Source organism: Scyliorhinus canicula, chromosome 7 (genome assembly GCF_902713615.1).
Source record: "Scyliorhinus canicula chromosome 7, sScyCan1.1, whole genome shotgun sequence".
In the NCBI taxonomy this organism is placed as follows: Eukaryota; Metazoa; Chordata; class Chondrichthyes; order Carcharhiniformes; family Scyliorhinidae; genus Scyliorhinus; species Scyliorhinus canicula.
The window spans coordinates 85,074,838-85,091,563 of record NC_052152.1 but is presented as its reverse complement, the minus strand read 5'-3'; the positions used below and the strand labels follow the sequence as shown (position 1 = coordinate 85,091,563).

The following is a 16,726-nucleotide window of genomic DNA, read 5'->3' as shown; positions in this document are numbered from 1 at the left end:
ATGTGCTCTGCTGTCCGGGGAAGATTTACTAAAACTACGGGGTGCCTTGTGCTAATGTTCCCTAGCTGGATCGCTACGGGTGCTGTGATATGTCCCTGCTGCGAGTGTCCGGTGAACCCGCTAAGTGTGATGGTGGAGGTGGTCGGCCACGTGTCTGCGTGTGCCGTGGTTGTGGAGTTAATGGTGGTGCGGGATCCTCCTGTGTCCCACAATAACTCTATGGGCTTCCCTTTGACTTTTGCCGTGACTACGGGCCTCCCTGATGAGTCCCATAGTGTGTCACAGACCCAAGTGGGGGAGCCCGAACACCGTCAGTTCGTCTCGTCCACATTGGTGGGTCCTGACTGTACTGCTACATTGTGGATGGGTTTTGCTTTGTTGCGGTTCAGAGTGCCTGTCTGCTGGCCTCTCTGAGATCGCTGGGGTGCATTACACTCTTTTGCCCAATGCCCTAACTGTCCACAGTTATAGCATTCCTGTCCTTTCTGTTGAGGGCTGCTCTTGCCTTCATTTACCCATGCGGGCTTCTGGTGCTCTCTGACTGCTTGGATATCTGCAGCAGCCTGAGCCTCTTCTGGGGATCTAACCTTTCCTTTTGCCTGAAGCGATTGCTCCCAAGCGCGGGACAATCTTTTCAGGACCCATTTTTCGTTATGGGCCTCTTCTGAGGGGTCGTAACTATTGCAAGCGCTCTGTCCTGCTTCTGTTGCGTGTGAGATAATTGTGCGCGTCCACTTAACCATGTTTTCGCGGGTTAAATGCGCTCTATCTAGCTGTCCGAAAACTGCGCTGAAGTGAATCCACAGCCTTCCGGCGAATGCTGTGGGGTGTTCAGATCTCTTCTGCCTGCACTTATTCAAGCCTTCTACGGGGTCACCTCTATTGTACCCGATGGCATCTAAAATGGCAGTGTGCATCTCCTCTAGGCTGCCTCCTGCCACGTTTTGTGGGTCGGGGAGGGCTGCCACTACACTCTGGTCTAAGCTCAACACGGTGAGCTTAACCTGCTCTCTCTCATCCAGGCCGTACATGGTAGCCTGCTGTTTTACTTTCGCGAAGAACTGGTGGGGGTCTGCGGTGGGGAGGAACGGAGTGATCTTTTCACAAGCGTCCCTTAGCTGGGTTACTGTTAAAGGGGTGGTGTAAGTTATGTCTGGGGCGCCTTCTGATTCGGCTTTCCTCTGTGTGGTTACGGGATTCATGGGTGCGGTTATGATCTGAGCTGTGGGGGGTTGGGGTGCCTGTCGTTTCTGCTGAGCTGCGGGCGCACATGTTCCCTGAACATAACGCTGCGCTGTCTCGCTTAATTCCTGCCAATCTGGGGCGTTTTCCCCATCTAACTGAGCTCCAAAGGTGCTTTGGAAGCCATTCTGCACCGAAAGCAGAGATTGCAGTTCCGCAATCTGTTTTCTGCATTTCGCGTGGTCAACTGTGCTTTGTCTTTGTTCGGTCGTTGCAGCGTGGAGTGCTCTCAAAGCTGCTTTGAGATCGGAGCATTGCCTCTGCAATGCCTCCACCTGCTTCTCCGATTCCTGTCTTATCAGAACGGCACGTTGCACGTCCTGATAGGCTTTCTCATACTGGGTCTGGGAACTGTTCAGATGAGCTAGACAAGACTGGTGAGCCCTCTTGGCATCATCCACCTCTCTACCCTTCTCTGCCAACTTCCCTTTAAGATCCAGGTTTTCTTTCTCGATGTCCCTGACATCGACCTTACTCATTCGGTTCCTTTCCTCTAAATCTGCCCGGAGCGTCCTGATGACCTCCTCTGCGCCTCGCAACTGTGCCAAGCAGGACACAATCGCCATCGGCTTGCGTGCTTTTCCTAAACTCTTTTTGTGTATCTGAGAGAGGTTCTCCCACCAAGTATGACCTATACTTCCGGGACCTGTCTCCTCATTTGCACAAAACTCTTTCCAAAGGGGCCATCCCTTTCCCTGCAGATATTTGCGGAGTTCCAGCTCCCACGTGGGACACTGGCCTACCCTGCTACTGCTGCTGGTCGCTGCGACCACAAACTTTGCTGGGTCCATCAGACGTTCCATTGCCTGCATGGCCATTTCCTCTGACTCTCTTTTTATAATTTGGAACAGGGGGTTGTTGGGGTGGTGTTTCGTGAAAAGGGTACGGCTTACGCTATTTTCCGATTACAAAACTACCGAAAGTTTGTCGCAACAAAAAACTTTCAGTTTTACCTTACAGCCCTGTTAGTACGCATGCACTAAAACACACTTCCGAATTTCGCTTATTATTTTGAACACCTTGAATACTTGTGATCTCTTTCTTTCTCTGCAATTTGGAGTTCTAATTCAAATTTCAGGGTCCTGGACACTGTGGTGTTTCCACTTACAACAGGGTCCCGGCGGAGTCGCCACTAAATGTTGCACGTTTTACTATGGGCGTAAAACGCGTTTATTGGAGTGTATTAACACGCCTCCGAGTTCGACGTGTGCTTAACACTGCTAGGCTCTGTTCTATGTAATTATTTAGCTCTGGAGTCGCCAGCTGCCGTATAGGCAGCGTCACAAGTATTCCAAGGTCAAATTCAAAGTAATAAAGACGATACACCGATTAGTCAAGTTCAAACGATCAATATTTATTATACAGTTAATAATAAATACTCATGCACACACACTAAGAGACTAAGCTACAACTAAACATAAGCAAACGGAATACTTATCTAACAGGAACAGGCAAGGTCAGAGAACGAGGCCTTCGTCCTGGTTTTGTCTGCAGCCTTCAGCAAGCGTTCTGGCACTTGGGAGTCTAGTGGGCTTGGATCGCGTAGCGAGCGTTGAACTTACGGTTTCGGCGGCTGGTGCTCAACGGCTGGAGTCAGGATACCAGGTGTCAGTCGGGGCCGGAGCACAGGTTTAACAGACCGGACAACACGAGGTCCCTATCTTTTATAGGGGTTCCGTTGTCCTTCCCTCTTCTCGGGCGGGCTCTACCTATTGGATCAATTTCTTATCGATACTGGATTAATTCCCCAATGCGAGGGGGTCTCCGTGATGGAGGGGGCGTTTCTTATGTCCTTTTGTTCGGAGGTTTCTGGTGCCTCGATGTCTGGGTCTTGATTGGAATGTGTCCATTCAGAACCAAATGTATCTATTGTGTGGGTGTTCAAGTCTGATGGCCTCATTAGCATGCAAAGCGTTTTGCCATTTGCACCTAGCTAAGGTCTCTTCACCTGAGCCCAAACTGGTTTCTGCTGCTGCAGAATGCAAACTGCTCTTTGCAGACTGCTGTTCTGGCTGAACTGTCTGTTTCTCAGCAGCCTTCCATTTTAGTTTGGCTCAGTGTCCATTTTGCGTGGCCAGCATGGCTACATTAGCCTATACATTTATAAAATAATTAAAATGACAATCAAAAAATGTATTGATTATTTTTGAACACCTGATGGTTGACATAAACACAGGGCTAGAAGTTTGTTTCCTCAATGGATGACTTTGGCCTTGTTCATAAAATCAAAGAAAGATACAGGAGAAGACCATTTGATCCATCATCCTCATGCTGATGAGATGGTAAAATTATCTCAAGGATCCCACTTCCCTGCTCTTTCTCCATAACCCTCTAAGGCTTTTATTCTTCAGGTATTTATCCACTTTTCTTTTGACTTTTACATTGAATCTGCTTGCACCACCCTTTCAGGCAATGCAACCTAGATCACATCAACCTGCCATTTAAAAAAAATCCTTACTCTGATGTTCCCTGGTTTATTTATTATCCTCTGGTTACCACCTGTTCTGCCATTGGAAATCATTTCTCTTTATTTATTCTATCAAGACATTCATTAATTTTAATGCCTCCATCAAAGCTCCTCTTAACCTATGTTCCAAGAAGAACACCACCTCGCTTCTCACATCTCTCCACATAGCTGTGAAGTCCTTAATATCGTTCTGGTAGATCTCTTCTGGATTTTCTCCAAGATCTCGATATCTGTCCTAAAGTAGGTTGTCAGAAATGAATATAACTGAACTCCAGAGGAGGCTTATCTAGTGTTTTCTGAAACATCACCACAACTTAGATTTTATACTTTATTCCTCTATTAATAAATCCAAGAATTCCATGCATTTTTAATAGTCTTTTAACTTGCTCTGCCCCCTTCAAGATTTGTGCACATACCAGATCTCTCTCTAATCCTGCATACCTTTTAATATTGTCCTATTTGGCTCATCTTGCCTCTCTTCATTCTTCCTACCAAAATGCATCTTCATGCTTCTATGTATTAAGTTATATTGGCCAATTCACCAGTTTATGTCTGTTATTATTCAGTTCATTGTTTACTACATATCCTGAGGTCTGTTATTATTCACTTCATTGTTTACTAGCTATCCAGCTTTCCAAGTTTTGTATTATCTGCAAACTTTAAAATTATACCCTGTATACCCATGTCCTGTTCTTAAATAGATTATGAAGATAACAGTTGCCCTAATACCAACCCCTGGAGAATGTGTGTGTGTACCTTTCTATGATATGAAAAACAACCATTCACCACTACCCACTGTTTTTTTCCCTTTTGCATCCATCCTGCACTGTCCCTATAATTTGTATTTATGATTTTGTTCTGTACTGCCTTTTGTGAGGGCCACGAAGAATCCAACACAAGTTGTAGAATAGAAAGAAATAACATTTATTTATAATTACAAACATATATACAACAGCAGCAGCAGTACTTTTGCTACTCACTCCTCTCTAGCTGGTTCCATACTGGCCAGTTCGATTTATGCAGGGACTCAGCTAATGATTTCTCCCCCCTCCCCCCTCATTGGGGAAGCTCATACTCCCAAAGGATTGTGGGATTGCCATTAGTCCCCAGCCAGTGGTAAGCAGGCAGGTTATAACATTGTCCAAAGAACAACAATAAGAATTTGTGCTTTTTAGCTAAATAATAATACAGCATACTGTCAACTTGACAGCTAATTTATACAGGACCAAGAACATCCTTCAAGGCCAATGCTGTCAAGTTGAAATGTTTGAATCCATTAAGATTAATCTGCACCACCCAGTTTTCTGTGGTATCAAGACAAAGTACGTTTGAAGCAGAATGTTACTGTGTTTTTAATGTGGTACTTGAAACATTACATTCACAGTCACGCAATCAAAAGAAATCATGCAGAAGGCACTGGGCACATACCATAGTAAAACGGCTAGCTTTGACGAATCATTGACTGACAGGATGTACTGCATTGGTATATGCTTGCAAAAATGCAATAATAACATTGTGAGAGGCACAGGTAGATTTCTCTCTCACACACACAATATATAGTGTGTATGTACATCACAAAATTAAGAACAGAAATGTAAAAAATAAATTAATACATATAAATATTAATCAATTTGCATTTGAATACATTATCTGGGATGATACTTCAGTTAATACTAAGGAAGTATTGCACTAGAAGTGCCACCTTTCAATATTGCTGTATCTGGAACTTGGAGTATGTAAATAGGCTGGCTGCTTATCCACAAACTAGCAGTGGCTATTCTTCAAAATTAATTCTATGCCATTAACCACTTTGGGGTGTTGTTAGAGTGTCTTATTTTTTTAAAAATAGGGTCAGATTTTAAAGTTTGTGTTCCATATTGTATTATCTATAAAGAGTTAGACACTAATTAGCTAGGAATTAATTAGTATGTGCAAGTGTTCCAGGGAGTCACATTTCACAGCTGCACTAGTATGAGATGTGCAACAGAACCAGCCCAAACCGGTCCTTGATTTGTACAAGGCAGCATGACATATATTAAACATAAAGCGCTCTAATTTTTCAAGCTTGAAGTGTGGTTATTACTAACATCAAAGAGCCAAAAGACAACAAGAACACATAGCAGTTTGTGTAGCACACTAGAAGCTAATTTTAACCAACATATTGGGGACTGGCAGAGTTTCAATCATATTTTCTCCTGACCAACTTGTGTGAAAAAAAAACTCTGCATATGATGGCGGAGTTGCAGTACTCACCTATCCAAGAAGGATATGGATTCAACTCGTGTCATAATTTTTGCATAAATCTAGATTTCTACTCCAAGCCAACATGGCTATATCAGAGGGTTCATTTAACGAGATACAACAGAGCCTTGGCTTAACATCCCAAAGACATTATTGTTGGAGAAGTTCCTCACAGTCGAGTCCGAGGCCCAACCATCTTCAGCTACTTCACCAAGGACCTTCCTTCCCTCATAAGGTCAGACATGGGATGTTTGCTGATGATTGCACAATGTTCAGCACCATTCTCGCACTGCTTCAGTATCTGAGGAATCATGTCCGAATGCAACAAGACCTGGACAATATCCAGGTTTGGGGTGACAAGTAACATATGCACCACACAGTGTTAGGCAATGACCATTCCCAACAAAAGTGATCTAATCATCACTCTTGCCATTCAATAGAATGACCATCACTGAATCCCACTCTGTCAAGAATTGGACCATCAATATCAATAATATAGCTACAAGAGCAGGTCAGAGGCAAGGAATCCTGCGGCACGTAGCTCACCTCCTGACTCCCCAAAATCTGTCCATCATCAACAAAGCACTAGTCAGGAGTTATGCTGAAATGCTATCCCCTTGATTGGATGAGTGCAGCTCCAACAACATTGAACAACCTTAATACCATCCAGGGCAAAGTAGCCTGCTTGATTAGCACCCTATCCACATTCACTCCCTCCACCACCGATGCACAGTGGCTGCAGTGTGCACCATCTACAAAGTCCACTGCAGGAACTCACCAAGGCTCCTTAGACAGCATCTTCCAAACCTACGACCCCCTCCATTTAGAAGGACAAGGGCAGCAGACACATGGGAACACTACCACCTGCAAGTTCTCCTCCAAGCCACTCACCAGCCTGACTTGGAAATATATCACTGTTCCTTCACAGTCATTTTTCTCCACCAGTTTCTCCTACTCACTTCTAAAGACCATTCACTTTGCTCTATCTGCTGGAAGGGATTCACTCTTCCCATATTGCATCGCACCTTCGTGTTCACTCCAATAACAAATCTTTTAATTGTTCTGACAATACCAGTTCTTTGGTACTTTGTCCAAGTACAATCAAGCTATCCAGCCACTGGGTTAACGTAGCTAAATCCGTAATACCTTCAACTGATATCCATAAATGTGAACATCCTGTGAAGGTTGATGGTTAGTGATCAAGATTGGGGTCCTTCCCTCCACTACCAAGTTTAACTAATTCAGTAAATAACGGGATTCAAATGTGGGTCTTCCCCAGTCTCTGCAGCTTAGTTATGGAAGCCTTGTGATACAGTGGATAGCACCCCTGCCTCTGAGCCAGAAGCTCTGGGCTTGTGTGCCATCCCAAGACTTGATGGTCAAGGAAGGTGCATTCATAACATGGACAAACAAGTGGAGTGTGCCAACCTGCAAATCCTTCCAAACACGCCAATGGCTGGCAGGAGGAGCGGAGTGGTCAGCATCGCTTGATGTGGAGTGGCGCCTGTCCCCTGGCAACAGACTAGCGACCTGTTCCGGGAATTACTGGCTATGGAAACAGATGAAAGTCTGCCATAGTGCACCACAAGATGCAGGAAGAGAATTGGATTGGATGGCAAGCTTAGCTACCCATTACATAAACTCCCTAAAGTAAACTGGAAGCCAACAACATTATAAATTCTTAACATAAAAAGGCAAAGCATTTCTTAAACAACTCAAGTTCCACTGCTATTTGCTAACAGTAGACACAGATTCTCCAGTTCTCACTGTTGATGCTGTGTTTACCAAGTAAATATAGAAAATTGGCAAATATCAAGTTTCCGAAATCAGAAAACGTTAGCCAGCAACCATCGGCACCACAGCATGTCTTTATTTGCTGCTCAAGAAACACTGCTTTCATTGCTTTTTTTTTAAAAATAAATGTTTTCGGGTTTGAACTGCAGAGTATTTCAAAATATTTCCATCATCAGCTAAGCAACTGGAAACTGCTTCAGCACATTCACGGTTGAAATACCCAGACTACAGACAATTAATGTTTTAAAGTTGTGTTAACTCTACTAATTAAACAGGTATGTTAGCTCTAAACTCAGTAATGATCATATTTCTTACTTAATACCTAGTACAAAGAAATGTTCTCCCTTTACAAAACTCTTACTACTCAAGTTGCAAAACTACTCCCCAGTGTTTCTGCAAGGTAGTGGTACGGTAGGCTCAGCTTCTTGCAGTATACATCTATCTCACAGGGAGATCCAAGTTTTGATCACCACCCTGTGATGAATTTGCATATCACAGCTGGGGCAGCAATCTGTAAAATTTGACATTTTACATATTTGACATATCTTGATTCCCCAAAATCTTGATTTATTCATTGTATACATAGAACAGTACAGCACAGAACAGGCCCTTCGGCCCTCGATGTTGTGCCGAGCCATGATCACCCTACTCAAACCCACGTATCCACCCTATACCCGTAACCCAACCCCCCCCCCCCCCCCCCCCCCCTTAACCTTACTTTTTTTTAGGACTACGGGCAATTTAGCATGGCCAATCCACCTAACCCGCACATCTTTGGACTGTGGGAGGAAACCGGAGCACCCGGAGGAAACCCACGCACACACGGGGAGGACGTGCAGACTCCGCACAGACAGTGACCCAGCCGGGAATCGAACCTGGGACCCTGGAGCTGTGAAGCATTTATGCTAACCACCATGCTACCGTGCTCCCTTATACTTTGTGATTTATGTTAATGCTAGAAATTCCAGGGCAATGGCAGTGTGGAATTTTTTCCACTTTTTATATACAATATGAGCATCAAAATAGTGTTTTGCTGTCTTAAAAGGTACAGTTTCAAATGCCAAACATAAATTGTGAATATCCAAGTAGTTCTGAATTTGCATTTATAAGTGCAATCTACTTTCGACGGTTTTCAGCTTTTGAGACATCGAGATGACAACATTCTCATAATGATTGCCAATACTTCACAAATATCTTTCTTCCTCAGTATTGTGAGATAGATATCAACCAATGTTAGAATATAATGGTTTTGAGCACTTCAAACTTGCATAGGATTTCAATCGGATTTATATTTAAATTACTTTGATGACAATATCAGCGCTAATTCCTACTCTTGCCCCAAACTGTAAGAGTTAACGATCATTTCCAATTTCCATACCTGCCTCACCTTCTCATGGTCCATCTCCAACTCAAGCACATCTTTCCCGCCACCTCCCCTTTTACCGTTTCAAAGCGATCTTGCCTCCATGGCACCCTTGTCCATTCCTCAATCACCCCCAACATGCACCCCCCCCCTTCTCATAACAACATCCCATGAAAGTGCAGGAGATGTAATACCTGACATTTTATAGCCTTCCTTCCCGCTGTCCATAACCCCAAATATCTTTACAGGTGAAACAGCGATTTCTTATACTGCTATCAATATAGTATATTTTATTCACTATTCACCATGTGGTCTACTCTACATGAGGGAAATGACTTTGCATAACACCTCCATTCAGCTGGCAAGTGTGATCTTGAACTTGTAGTCGCTTTTCATTGTAATTCTTGGCCCCACTCACAATTTGTCTTGTCTCTTCAGCCTTCTACACAATGCTAATTAAAATCAACAGAAGCTTTTTCAATTGAGTACTTCATAATTCAAACTGAGTTCTGCTATTTCAGAGCATAATCACTCCACCCATTTCTTCAGACAGCAGCTACTGACAATGAGTCCGACTTTGTAATTTACAGGTGGTGCCTTCTTGAACCAATGGAGTCCATCTGGTGCATAGTGCTGTTCGGAAGGGAGTTCCAGAATTGTGGTCCAACAATAATGAAGAAACAATGATAGAGTCCCAAGTCAGGATCATGTATGGTTTGGAGGTAAATTTGCAGGTGCTGGTGTTCCCATGTGTCTGCTAACCTTGTCCTTCCAGGTGGTAGACGTCATGGTGCTATTGAAGGGGACTTGGCGAGTTGCTGCAATGCATCTTGTATATGGTACATACTGTTACCACTCTGTTGGTGCTGAAGAGAGTGAATGTTGAAGATGTTGGATGGCATTCTGATCAAATAGACTTGTTTTTCCTGGATGGTATCAAGCTTCCAGAGTGTTGTTGGAGCCACACTCAACGAGGCAAGTTCAGAGTATTTCATCACATTCCTCATAAATGCCTTGTAGATGGTGGACAGACTTTGGAAAGACATGAGGCAGTTCACCTGCTGCAGAATTCACAGTCTCTGACCCGCACTTGTAGCTTTGTCTGGTCCATTCAATTTCTGGTCAATCCCTGGATGTTATTACTTGGGTTATCGCTATTTGAGAACAATTTTTTTTCAGTCTTCAATGTGGAAGAGGTAATCATTTTGGTATATTGTACAATGATTGCATGTTAATTCCGCCTAAAGATTTTCTGTTTTGGCTTAATTTTCACTGTTGTTTTGCCTCTTTCTACGGTTCTAGATTTTGCAGATTCTTATTTTATCCCAGTGGATCTCTTCACCTTTCTCCCAGCATGATTTGATGAATTCTGACTCCCTTATTTAATTTGTGATCAATTAGTTGATCCACATGGGTCACTGATCATACAAACTTGAAGCTACGCTTACTGATTCTAGCTAATGTGGTGTCCATTGCCAAAAAGGCGATGAAGCAGAGACAAGCATTTACAGACTCATTAGTTTTACTTCAATTGCATTCAAAATAATGTCATTATTGGGAGAAAACCTCAGATTATTTATATGATGATAATCAAATAAACAGCAACTATTATAGATTCTGATGGAGAAAATTCCAACAAACTTCATTGTTTTAAGCAAGTAACATTGCAATTAGATGGTGATAAAGTCTTTGCTACCTGCAGAAACTAGACCTACAAAATGCACTGAAATAAAATTACTTGTGAAAGGCTCTTACCTATTCTCAATGTAATAATAATAATCTTTATTGTCACAAGTTGGCTTACATTGCAATAAGGCTACTGTGAAAAGCCACTAGTCGCCACATTCCGGCGCTTGTTCGGGTATACAGAGGGAGAAGTCAGAATGTCCAAATTACCCAACAGCACGACATTCAGGACTAGTGGGAGGAAATCGGAGCACCCGGAGGAAACCCACGCAGACATGGGGAGAACGTGCAGACTCCACACACAGACAATGATCCAGCCGGGAATCAAACCTGGGACCCTGGTGTTGTGAAGCCGCAGTGCTAACCACTGTACTACCGTGACGCCCTGGAAACAGTTTTTCTATGTTTACAATATCCAAATTTGTCACAATGGAATGAAGAAGAATGGATCTGGGCAAAATAAATTGGCAGGAAAAACGAGAGCTGAACAATGGGCTATCGTCAAAGGGGTAGTCCGGGCACAATCAAGGTACGATCCCTCAAAGGGAAACAGTAGAGTTAAAAATAAATCCAGAGTTCCCTGGATGACAAAACATATAGAAATTAATAAAGAGAGTATGCTTATGGCAGATATCCAGTGGATAACACAATGGAGAACAAGGCTGAACTTAGAAGGTTCACAGGGAAAGTGAAAAAGAAAGTAAGAGAAACAAAGTGGGAGTATTAAACGATACCAGTAACCAAGATAAAAGGGAATCCCAAAGTTTCCTTTCAGCATACAAATTGGGAGAACAGTGGTAAGTAGGGACGATTTGTGATCAGAAAGAGGATTTACACTAGGGGGGGGGGAAATGTTCAGCTGAGGGAGTGGGACTTGGGCCAAGGGACAGAGAGGAGGTTGGGGGCGGAGGCTGCCTGGGGGCGGGCCGGTGGTGGCGCGGAGCATGGGTTGCCCCCGGATTCAAAGACTTGAGGGGTCACGATCCTCATCAATAAGCGAGTGGTGTTTGAGGCGGGTAGAATAGTTTTGGATGTGGGAGGTCGATGCATTATGTTCAGTGGAAAACTGGAGGGGGTGCAGGTGGTATACGTAAATGTGTATGCGTCAAATTGGGATGATGTGGAGTTTATAAAGAGGATGCTGGGGAAGATACCAGACCTGCACTCACACATGTTGGTCATCGGAGGGGACTTCAACACAGTTATTGACCCTGGCTTGGACACAAAAACGAGCAGGGTGCCAGCAATGGCAAAGGAACTAAAAGGATTCATGGAGCAGATGGGGGGTGGATCCATGGAGATTTGGGCAGCCGAGGGTGAAGGAGTTCTCCTTCTACTCACACGTGTATAAAGTGTACTCCCGGATCGATTTCTTCATTTTGAACAGGGCCTTACTGGCAGGGGCGGTGGACACAGGGTACTCGGCAATCACAATCTCAGACCATGCTCTGCACTGAGTTGACCTGCAGGTTAGTAAAGACAGTAACCAGCGTCCGCACTGGAGGTTAGATGTGGGACTCTGGCTGACGAAGGGGTGTGCGAACCACTGAGGAAATGTATTCAGAACTACCTGCAGGTCAATAACACGGGGGAAATTTCAGCAGCGATGGTCTGGGAAGCACTGAAGGCGGTGGTCAGAGGGGAGCTGATCTCGATACGGGCCCATAGGGAGAAGGTGGACAGGGCAGAGATGGACCGAGTGGTAAAGGAAATACTACAGATCGATAGGAGGTGTGCGGAGATCCCAGAGGCAGGGCTTTTAAGGGAACGGCTGAGGCTACAGGCGGAGTTTGGCTTATTAACCACAGGGAAGGTGGTGGAGCAGCTGAGAAAGGTGAGGGGGGCAATCTATGAGTATGGAGAGAAGGCCAGCAGAATGCTTGCAAAGCAGCTTAGAAAGAGGGAGGCAGCCAGGGAGTTAGGGAAAGTAAATGACGGAGATGGGAACCTGGTCGGAGATTCAACAGGGGTGAATAAGGCGTTTAGGGATTTCTACAGTCGGCTGTACAGGTCGGAACCCCCTACGGGGCCGGAGGGGAGGAGGCACTTCTTGGAGGGGCTGAATTTCCCAAAGGTGGACAGGGAGCTGGGAGAAGGGCTGGGGGCCCCGATCGGGTTGGAAGAGATAGTAGAGGGTCTGAAGGCCATGCAGACGGGTAAAGCCCCGGGGCCGGACGGGTACCCAGTGAAGTTTTTTCAAAGTTCTCTGGGATATTGGGGCCGGTGTTGATGAGGATGTTCAATGAGGCAAGGGGAAGAGGGGCGCTGCCCCCGACGATGTCACAGGCTACGATATCGCCGATTCTGAAGCGAGATAAGAACCCGGAGCTGTGTGGGTCCGACAGGCCGATATCCCTGTTGAATGGGGACATCAATCTGCTGGCTAAAATTTTATCCTCCAGGATTGAGGATTGTGTTCCGGTCGTTATTGGGGAGGACCAGACGGGGTTTGTTAAGAGTCGGCAGTTGGTGGCCAATGTAAGAAGGTTGTTAAATGTGATCATGATGCCCCTGGGAGGTAGGGAGGTGGAGGTAGTGATCGCAATGGATGCAGAAAAGGCTTTTCGTCGGGTAGATCTGTGGGAGGTACTGGGACGGTTCGGATTTGGGCGGGGCTTTATTGACTGGGTCAGGTTGCTGTATCAGGCTCCTGTGGCAAGTGTACGAACGAATAGGACAACATCGGACTATTTTAGACTGCACCGGGGGATGAGACAGGGATACCCCCTCTCCCCACTGTTGTTCACGCTAGCTATAGAGCCGCTGGCAATTGCTCTGTAAGCCTCAACGGGCTGGTCCCTGGGGGGGGGGGGGGGGGGGGGGGGGGGGGGGGGGGGGGGGGGGGGGGGGGGGGGGTTTGGAGCACAGAGTCTCGCTCTATGACCTGCTTCTGTTTGTATCGTACCCATTAGAGGGGATGGAAGAAATCATGAGGATTCTAGGGGAATTTGGCCGGTTTTCGTGGTATAAGCTAAATATCGGGGGAAAGTTAGATGTTTGCGGTCCAGGCAAGGGGACAGGAGAGGCGATTGGAGAAGCTGCCGTTTAGATTTGTAGGGGGAAGCTTTAGGTACCTAGGTATTCAAGTGGCGCGGGAATGGGACCGGCTGCATAAATTAAATCTGGCCCGGCTAGTAGACCAAATGAAGGACCATTTTCGGAGATGGGATGCGCTCCCGTTGTCATTAGCTGGGAGGGTGCAGACGGTGAAGATGACGGTCCTTCCGAGATACCTGTTCGTGTTTCAGTGTCTCCCCATCTATATTCCGCAGTCAACAAAGTGATCTCTGGCTTTGTTTGGGCGGGCAAGACCTCACGGGTAAGGAAGGTAATGCTTGAGTGGAGTCGGGGTGAGGGCGGGCTGGCGCTGCCAAATTTTAGTAACTATTACTGGGCGGCGAATATAGCCATGATCAGGAAGTGGGTGGTGGGGGAGAGGTCAGCATGAGAGTGTATGGAGGCGGCTTCATGCAAGGGCACCAGTTTGGGGGCGTTGGCAATTGCGCCTCTGCCGTTTCCACCGGCACGGTACTCCACCAGCCCCGTGGTGGTGGCTGCCCTGAGAGTCTGGGGGCAATGGAGGAGACATGTGGGAGCATCGGTCTGGTCCCCAATCTGTAATAATCACCAGTTTGCCCTGGGAAGTATGAATGGGGGGGGTTCCGGATATGGCGGAGAGCAGGGATTGAGAGGATGGGGATATGTTTATAGAGGGGAGCTTTCCGAGTATGAGGGCGCTGGAGAAGAAGTTTGGGTTGGCGAGGAGAAACAAATTCAGGTATCTGCCGGTGCGGGTCTTCCTACGTAAACAGGTGTCAACTTTCCCACTCCTACCGCTAAGGGGGATTCAGGACAGGATAGTTTCCAGAGGGTAGGTAGGAGAAGCGTGCGTCTCGGACATTTACAAGGAACTCATGGGGTCAGAGGGGACGCAGACAAAGGAGCTAATGCGCAAGTGGAAGGAGGAGCTGGGAGGAGAGATACAGGATAGTCTATGGTCGGATGCGTTGAGTAGAGTCAACGCATCCACAACATGTGCCAGGCTCAGCCTGATACAATTCAAGGTTGTTCACCGGACTCACATGACAGTGGCCTGGATGAGCAGATTCTTTGGGGTGGAAGACAGATGTGCAAAATGTGCAGGAGAACCAGTGAACCATGTCCACATGTTCTGGGCATCTCCGAAGCTTAGGGGATTTTGGCTGGGATTTGCAGATGTCATGTCCACGGTGTTAAAAATAAGGGTGGCGCTGAGTCCAGAGGTGGCGATTTTCAGAGTGTTGGAAGACCCGGAATCCAGAAGGAGAAAGAGGCAGATATTCTGGCCTTTGCTTCCCTGGTAGCCCGGAGATGGATACTATTAGCTTGGAGGGACTCAAAGCCCCAGAAGTCAGAGACCTAGCTATCTGACATAGCTAGCTTTCTCTGTTTGGAGAAAATAAAGTTCGCCATGAGGCGGTCACTGTTAGGGTTCGTCCAGAGGTGGCAACCGTTTGTCGACTTCTTCGCGGAAAATTAATCGGCAGCAGCGGGTGGGTGGGGGGGGGATAAGTTTAGCTTAGAGTAGGGGGTTAATAAAGGTGGGACCTTTAAGGGAGGGAGATGGCTTTTGCACTATGTTTATAGTTTCATGTACATTGTTTATTGTGTTGTTGTTATAATACCAACAAAAACCTCAATAAAATGTTTATTAAAACCAAGAAAGGGGATTTACACATGGAGGCAGGTGAACTAGCTTCGATATTAAATTAATACTTTGCATCTGCATTACCAAGGAAGAAAATGCTATCCAGGCCTTGGTGGAAGAGGAGGTATTTAATGCACTCGAAGATTTTTTAAATTATTAAGGAGGAGGTTAGTCAGTCTGTCTATACTTAATGTTGATAAAATGCTAGAGCGAAAGAGATGTATCGAAGGTTACTGAAGGAGGCAAGTGGAAATTACAGAGGCACTGGCCATAATTTTTCAGTTTTCTTTAGGCTCAGGGTGGTTCCAGAAGACTGGATAATTGCAAATGTTACACTCTGGTGAAAAGATAAGTCTGGAAACTACAGACAGTTTAACTCTGGTGATGGGGAAAGTTCTGGAAACAATAATCCAAGACAAAATTTATGGTTTAAGTAAGGAAAGGCAGCATTAATTTTTTTAAGGAAATTGCGTTCAACTAACTGGGGAGTTTTTTGACGAGATAACAAATAGGATTGAAGAAGACACTGCAACTGATATGGTGCACTTGGAGTTCCTAAAGGCAAGTGTCGCTCAACAGATTGGTGAGCACATTTATGGCTCAAGGGAAAAAAGAGGAACAGTAGCAAGATGGACACAAAAGTGGCTGGTTGACAGGAAACAGTAGTAGTTAACGGATGTTATTCAGGCTGGAGGAGATTTGTCATGGAATTTACAAAACTTGGTAGCATTATGAACTGTGAGGAAGATATGTAGAACATCAAAAACACGGACAAATTAGTGGAAGGGGCAGACAAGTGACAGATGAAGATCAATGCAGAGAAATGTGAAGTGAATCATTTTGGAAGGGAGGACATGGAGGGAAAATAGAATAAAGGGTACAATTCGGGACTGCAGGAGCAGAGGTTAGAGATGCGCATACATTATTGAAGCTGGCAGGACAGGTTGAGAGCAGTTAATAAAGTGTAAGGATCCTCATGTTAATTCCGGTTTGTCCCTCGTATTCCTCTTTTCATTTATTTTATTTTGCTATTTCAATATTTGTACATGGACAATTAATGTGCCTATGCCTTTAAGGTGGGCTTCACTTTTAATTCGAGTGGCTGTTAAACTGAGGGTTGACTTATGACCTAAGGCCATGCAGTTTATAAAAAGCTATTTAAATTTCAGATTAGCAGATTCCAGAGAGATTAGTGCGGCTACAAGTTGCAGCAAATGAGCTGGTTCAAATTACCGGGCGTTTGTTG

General features: G+C 45.3%; 1 protein-coding gene across 4 annotated transcripts in view; it reads right to left on the bottom strand.

Annotated features, from left to right (window-relative positions):
- LOC119969104 (T-lymphoma invasion and metastasis-inducing protein 1-like) overlaps positions 1-16,726 on the bottom strand; it is a 420,850-nt gene that overhangs the window by 299,801 nt on the left and 104,323 nt on the right. The gene's annotated exons all lie outside the window — the stretch shown is intronic.